The sequence below is a fragment of the Salvelinus fontinalis genome, chromosome 36, assembly GCF_029448725.1.
Source record: "Salvelinus fontinalis isolate EN_2023a chromosome 36, ASM2944872v1, whole genome shotgun sequence".
Taxonomy (NCBI): Eukaryota; Metazoa; Chordata; class Actinopteri; order Salmoniformes; family Salmonidae; genus Salvelinus; species Salvelinus fontinalis.
In genome coordinates, this window is record NC_074700.1 from 28,976,586 (window position 1) to 28,984,382 (window position 7,797).

Sequence of the window (7,797 nt, forward strand, 5' to 3'; positions counted from 1 at the left end):
TGGCTAGAGCGCGGTGGGCAACTGGCTAGAGCGCGGTGGGCAACTGGCTAGAGCGCGGTGGGCAACTGGCTAGAGCGCGGTGGGCAACTGGCTAGAGCGCGGTGGGCAACTGGCTAGAGCGCGGTGGGCAACTGGCTAGAGCGCGGTGGGCAACTGGCTAGAGCGCGGTGGGCAACTGGCTAGAGCGCGGTGGGCAACTGGCTAGAGCGCGGTGGGCAACTGGCTAGAGCGCGGTGGGCAACTGGCTAGAGCGCGGTGGGCAACTGGCTAGAGCGCGGTGGGCAACTGGCTAGAGCGCGGTGGGCAACTGGCTAGAGCGCGGTGGGCAACTGGCTAGAGGGCGGTGGGCAACTGGCTAGAGCGCGGTGGGCAACTGGCTAGAGCGCGGTGGGCAACTGGCTAGAGCGCGGTGGGCAACTGGCTAGAGCGCGGTGGGTAACTGGCTAGAGCGCGGTGGGCAACTGGCTAGAGCGCGGTGGGCAACTGGCTAGAGCGCGGTGGGCAACTGGCTAGAGCGCGGTGGGCAACTGGCTAGAGCGCGGTGGGCAACTGGCTAGAGCGCGGTGGGCAACTGGCTAGAGCGCGGTGGGCAACTGGCTAGAGCGCGGTGGGCAACTGGCTAGAGCGCGGTGGGCAACTGGCTAGAGCGCGGTGGGCAACTGGCTAGAGCGCGGTGGGCAACTGGCTAGAGCGCGGTGGGCAACTGGCTAGAGCGCGGTGGGCAACTGGCTAGAGCGCGGTGGGCAACTGGCTAGAGCGCGGTGGGCAACTGGCTAGAGCGCGGTGGGCAACTGGCTAGAGCGCGGTGGGCAACTGGCTAGAGCGCGGTGGGCAACTGGCTAGAGCGCGGTGGGCAACTGGCTAGAGCGCGGTGGGCAACTGGCTAGAGCGCGGTGGGCAACTGGCTAGAGCGCGGTGGGCAACTGGCTAGAGCGCGGTGGGCAACTGGCTAGAGCGCGGTGGGCAACTGGCTAGAGCGCGGTGGGCAACTGGCTAGAGCGCGGTGGGCAACTGGCTAGAGCGCGGTGGGCAACTGGCTAGAGCGCGGTGGGCAACTGGCTAGAGCGCGGTGGGCAACTGGCTAGAGCGCGGTGGGCAACTGGCTAGAGCGCGGTGGGCAACTGGCTAGAGCGCGGTGGGCAACTGGCTAGAGCGCGGTGGGCAACTGGCTAGAGCGCGGTGGGCAACTGGCTAGAGCGCGGTGGGCAACTGGCTAGAGCGCGGTGGGCAACTGGCTAGAGCGCGGTGGGCAACTGGCTAGAGCGCGGTGGGCAACTGGCTAGAGCGCGGTGGGCAACTGGCTAGAGCGCGGTGGGCAACTGGCTAGAGCGCGGTGGGCAACTGGCTAGAGCGCGGTGGGCAACTGGCTAGAGCGCGGTGGGCAACTGGCTAGAGCGCGGTGGGCAACTGGCTAGAGCGCGGTGGGCAACTGGCTAGAGCGCGGTGGGCAACTGGCTAGAGCGCGGTGGGCAACTGGCTAGAGCGCGGTGGGCAACTGGCTAGAGCGCGGTGGGCAACTGGCTAGAGCGCGGTGGGCAACTGGCTAGAGCGCGGTGGGCAACTGGCTAGAGCGCGGTGGGCAACTGGCTAGAGCGCGGTGGGCAACTGGCTAGAGCGCGGTGGGCAACTGGCTAGAGCGCGGTGGGCAACTGGCTAGAGCGCGGTGGGCAACTGGCTAGAGCGCGGTGGGCAACTGGCTAGAGCGCGGTGGGCAACTGGCTAGAGCGCGGTGGGCAACTGGCTAGAGCGCGGTGGGCAACTGGCTAGAGCGCGGTGGGCAACTGGCTAGAGCGCGGTGGGCAACTGGCTAGAGCGCGGTGGGCAACTGGCTAGAGCGCGGTGGGCAACTGGCTAGAGCGCGGTGGGCAACTGGCTAGAGCGCGGTGGGCAACTGGCTAGAGCGCGGTGGGCAACTGGCTAGAGCGCGGTGGGCAACTGGCTAGAGCGCGGTGGGCAACTGGCTAGAGCGCGGTGGGCAACTGGCTAGAGCGCGGTGGGCAACTGGCTAGAGCGCGGTGGGCAACTGGCTAGAGCGCGGTGGGCAACTGGCTAGAGCGCGGTGGGCAACTGGCTAGAGCGCGGTGGGCAACTGGCTAGAGCGCGGTGGGTAACTGGCTAGAGCGCGGTGGGTAACTGGCTAGAGCGCGGTGGGTAACTGGCTAGAGCGCGGTGGGTAACTGGCTAGAGCGCGGTGGGTAACTGGCTAGAGCGCGGTGGGTAACTGGCTAGAGCGCGGTGGGTAACTGGCTAGAGCGCGGTGGGTAACTGGCTAGAGCGCGGTGGGTAACTGGCTAGAGCGCGGTGGGTAACTGGCTAGAGCGCGGTGGGTAACTGGCTAGAGCGCGGTGGGTAACTGGCTAGAGCGCGGTGGGTAACTGGCTAGAGCGCGGTGGGTAACTGGCTAGAGCGCGGTGGGTAACTGGCTAGAGCGCGGTGGGTAACTGGTTAGAGCGCGGTGGGTAACTGGTTAGAGCGCGGTGGGTAACTGGCTAGAGCGCGGTGGGTAACTGGTTAGAGCGCGGTGGGTAACTGGTTAGAGCGCGGTGGCTAACTGGTTAGAGTGTGGAGGGTGTAAATCTGGTCAGTTGTATGAAAAAGAAAACAAATTACAATCTGGCTTTATTTCCCCTCTATCCGGTCCCTGTGCATAAAATCTTACTGTCAATAGAGAGAGGGAGGGGGCGGAGTGAAGACAACGACAGAAAGAGGGAGGAAGAGAGGAGAAGCACCAATTCTACTAAGAGGTCATTACAGCAATACACATCACTCTGAGGCAAAGTTATAGCGTTGGTACGTGTGAGAGATAAAGAGAGAACGAGAGAGGGGATTCAGGAGAGAGATAAATACAAGGACCAAAGAGAGAGAGAGAGAGAGAGAGATAAAGAGAGAACGGGAGAGGGGATACAGGAGAGAGATAAATACAAGGACCAACGAGAGAGAGAGATGAAGAGAACGAGAGAGGGGATTCAGGAGAGATAAATACAAGGACCAACGAGAGAGAGAGAGAGATGAAGAGAGAACGAGAGAGGGGATACAGGAGAGAGATAAATACAAGGACCAACGAGAGAGAGAGAGATGAAGAGAGAACGAGAGAGGGGATACAGGAGAGAGATAAATACAAGGACCAACGAGAGAGAGAGAGAGAGAGATAAAGAGAGAACGGGAGAGGGGATACAGGAGAGAGATAAATACAAGGACCAACGAGAGAGAGCGAGAGAGAGATAAAGAGAGAACGGGAGAGGGGATACAGGAGAGAGATAAATACAAGGACCAACGAGAGAGAGCGAGAGAGAGATAAAGAGAGAACGGGAGAGGGGATACAGGAGAGAGATAAATACAAGGACCAACGAGAGAGAGAGAGAGATGGAGAGAGAACTAGAGAGGGGATTCAGGAGAGAGATAAATACAAGGACCAACGAGAGAGAGAGAGAACGGGAGAGGGGATTCAGGAAAAGCAACAAGAGCTAGAGACATTTAAAAAGCTACTGATGTTTTGTGAAAATCTGCTCAAGGTGAAACGAGCAGGGACAGATCTAGGATCAGCTTTCCCCCCCTCCTCAACCAATCCTAACAATTAGTGGGGGAAAATGCAACAACTGACCCCAGAGCAGTAATCAATAAGAATTCACCACATCCATATTTTATAAAAAGTTAACATATCTTTATTCAACACTTTATTCAACAATCTCTCTACGATTTACTCTTTTCATATAAAAACATTATGTACACATATTAATATGTACATTCATATTTTACATTATATCACAAACGCTACTGCAGAGTCCCAAACTGGCTCCCTGTTCCCTGTGTAGTGCACTACTTTAGACCAGGGCTGGCACCCTATTCCCTGTGTAGTGCACTACTTTAGACCAGGGCTGGCACCCTATTCCCCGTGTAGTGCACTACTTTAGACCAGCTTATTGGATCCTCCCTATAGGCCCTGGTCAAAAGTAGTGCACTATATAGGGAATAGGGTGCCAGCCCTGGTCAAAAGTTAGCCAGCCGGCCAGTTAGCCAGCCGGCCAGTTAGCCAGCCGGCCAGTTGGCCAGCCGGCCAGTTGGCCAGCCGGCCAGTTGGCCAGCCGGCCAGTTGGCCAGCCGGCCAGTTGGCCAGCCGGCCAGTTGGCCAGCCGGTCAGTCGGCCAGCCGGTCAGTCGGCCAGCCGGTCAGTCGGCCAGCCGGTCAGTCGGCCAGCCGGTCAGTCGGCCAGCCGGTCAGTCGGCCAGCCGGTCAGTCGGCCAGCCGGTCAGTCGGCCAGCCGGTCAGTCGGCCAGCCGGTCAGTCGGCCAGCCGGTCAGTCGGCCAGCCGGTCAGTCGGCCAGCCGGTCAGTCGGCCAGCCGGTCAGTCGGCCAGCCGGTCAGTCGGCCAGCCGGTCAGTCGGCCAGCCGGTCAGTCGGCCAGCCGGTCAGTCGGCCAGCCGGTCAGTCGGCCAGCCGGTCAGTCGGCCAGCCGGTCAGTCGGCCAGCCGGTCAGTCGGCCAGCCGGTCAGTCAGCCAGCCGGTCAGTCAGCCAGCCGGCCAGTTAGCCAGCCGGTCAGTTAGCCAGCCGGTCAGTTAGCCAGCCGGTCAGTTAGCCAGCCGGTCAGTTAGCCAGCCGGTCAGTTAGCCAGCCGGTCAGTTAGCCAGCCGGCCAGTTGGCCAGCCGGTCAGTTAACGTTGATCTTGTGTACCGTCTCTTCACCAGTCAGTACCAGGGTTCTGGTTCAGAAAGGGGACATGGGGGTTTGGTTGTCCAGGGTTCTGGTTCAGAAAGGGGACATGGGGGTTTGGTTGTCCAGGGTTCTGGTTCAGAAAGGGGACATGGGGGTTTGGTTGTCCAGGGTTGTGGTTCAGAAAGGGGACATGGGGGTTTGGTTGTCCAGGGTTCTGGTGAGGAAAGGGGACATGGGGGTTTGGTTGTCCAGGGTTGTGGTTCAGAAAGGGGACATGGGGGTTTGGTTGTCCAGGGTTGTGGTGAGGAAAGGGGACATGGGGGTTTGGTTGTCCAGGGTTCTGGTGAGGAAAGGGGACATGGGGGTTTGGTTGTCCAGGGTTGTGGTGAGGAAAGGGGACATGGGGGTTTGGTTGTCCAGGGTTGTGGTTCAGAAAGGGGACATGGGGGTTTGGTTGTCTAGGGTTCTGGTTCAGAAAGGGGACATGGGGGTTTGGTTGTCCAGGGTTCTGGTTCAGAAAGGGGACATGGGGGTTTGGTTGTCCAGGGTTGTGGTTCAGAAAGGGGACATGGGGGTTTGGTTGTCCAGGGTTCTGGTGAGGAAAGGGGACATGGGGGTTTGGTTGTCCAGGGTTGTGGTTCAGAAAGGGGACATGGGGGTTTGGTTGTCCAGGGTTGTGGTGAGGAAAGGGGACATGGGGGTTTGGTTGTCCAGGGTTCTGGTGAGGAAAGGGGACATGGGGGTTTGGTTGTCCAGGGTTCTGGTGAGGAAAGGGGACATGGGGGTTTGGTTGTCCAGGGTTGTGGTTCAGAAAGGGGACATGGGGGTTTGGTTGTCCAGGGTTGTGGTGAGGAAAGGGGACATGGGGGTTTGGTTGTCCAGGGTTGTGGTGAGGAAAGGGGGCATGGGGGTTTGGTTGTCCAGGGTTGTGGTTCAGAAAGGGGACATGGGGGTTTGGTTGTCCAGGGTTGTGGTTCAGAAAGGGGACATGGGGGTTTGGTTGTCCAGGGTTCTGGTTCAGAAAGGGGACATGGGGGTTTGGTTGTCCAGGGTTCTGGTTCAGAAAGGGGACATGGGGGTTTGGTTGTCCAGGGTTGTGGTTCAGAAAGGGGACATGGGGGTTTGGTTGTCCAGGGTTCTGGTGAGGAAAGGGGACATGGGGGTTTGGTTGTCCAGGGTTGTGGTTCAGAAAGGGGACATGGGGGTTTGGTTGTCCAGGGTTGTGGTGAGGAAAGGGGACATGGGGGTTTGGTTGTCCAGGGTTCTGGTGAGGAAAGGGGACATGGGGGTTTGGTTGTCCAGGGTTCTGGTGAGGAAAGGGGACATGGGGGTTTGGTTGTCCAGGGTTGTGGTTCAGAAAGGGGACATGGGGGTTTGGTTGTCTAGGGTTCTGGTTCAGAAAGGGGACATGGGGGTTTGGTTGTCCAGGGTTCTGGTTCAGAAAGGGGACATGGGGGTTTGGTTGTCCAGGGTTGTGGTTCAGAAAGGGGACATGGGGGTTTGGTTGTCCAGGGTTCTGGTGAGGAAAGGGGACATGGGGGTTTGGTTGTCCAGGGTTGTGGTTCAGAAAGGGGACATGGGGGTTTGGTTGTCCAGGGTTGTGGTGAGGAAAGGGGACATGGGGGTTTGGTTGTCCAGGGTTCTGGTGAGGAAAGGGGACATGGGGGTTTGGTTGTCCAGGGTTGTGGTGAGGAAAGGGGACATGGGGGTTTGGTTGTCCAGGGTTGTGGTTCAGAAAGGGGACATGGGGGTTTGGTTGTCCAGGGTTGTGGTTCAGAAAGGGGACATGGGGGTTTGGTTGTCTAGGGTTCTGGTTCAGAAAGGGGACATGGGGGTTTGGTTGTCCAGGGTTCTGGTGAGGAAAGGGGACATGGGGGTTTGGTTGTCCAGGGTTGTGGTTCAGAAAGGGGACATGGGGGTTTGGTTGTCCAGGGTTGTGGTTCAGAAAGGGGACATGGGGGTTTGGTTGTCCAGGGTTGTGGTTCAGAAAGGGGACATGGGGGTTTGGTTGTCCAGGGTTGTGGTGAGGAAAGGGGACATGGGGGTTTGGTTGTCCAGGGTTGTGGTGAGGAAAGGGGACATGGGGGTTTGGTTGTCCAGGGTTGTGGTGAGGAAAGGGGACATGGGGGTTTGGTTGTCCAGGGTTGTGGTGAGGAAAGGGGACATGGGGGTTTGGTTGTCCAGGGTTGTGGTGAGGAAAGGGGACATGGGGGTTTGGTTGTCCAGGGTTGTGGTGAGGAAAGGGGACATGGGGGTTTGGTTGTCCAGGGTTGTGGTGAGGAAAGGGGACATGGGGGTTTGGTTGTCCAGGGTTGTGGTGAGGAAAGGGGACATGGGGGTTTGGTTGTCCAGGGTTGTGGTGAGGAAAGGGGACATGGGGGTTTGGTTGTCCAGGGTTGTGGTGAGGAAAGGGGACATGGGGGTTTGGTTGTCCAGGGTTGTGGTGAGGAAAGGGGACATGGGGGTTTGGTTGTCCAGGGTTCTGGTTCAGAAAGGGGACATGGGGGTTTGGTTGTCCAGGGTTCTGGTTCAGAAAGGGGACATGGGGGTTTGGTTGTCCAGGGTTCTGGTTCAGAAAGGGGGCATGGGGGTTTGGTTGTCCAGGGTTCTGATTCAGAAAGGGGACATGGGGGTTTGGTTGTCCAGGGTTGTGGTGAGGAAAGGGGACATGGGGGTTTGGTTGTCCAGGGTTGTGGTGAGGAAAGGCGACATGGGGGTTTGGTTGTCCAGGGTTCTGGTGAGGAAAGGGGACATGGGGGTTTGGTTGTCCAGGGTTCTGGTGAGGAAAGGGGACATGGGGGTTTGGTTGTCCAGGGTTCTGGTTCAGAAAGGGGACATGGGGGTTTGGTTGTCCAGGGTTCTGGTTCAGAAAGGGGACATGGGGGTTTGGTTGTCCAGGGTTCTGGTTCAGAAAGGGGACATGGGGGTTTGGTTGTCCAGGGTTCTGGTTCAGAAAGGGGACATGGGGGTTTGGTTGTCCAGGGTTCTGGTTCAGAAAGGGGAAATGGGGGTTTGGTTGTCCAGGGTTCTGGTTCAGAAAGGGGACATGGGGGTTTGGTTGTCCAGGGTTCTGGCTCAGAAAGGGGACATGGGGGTTTGGTTGTCCAGGGTTGTGGTGAGGAAAGGGGACATTTTGGAGTGGCAC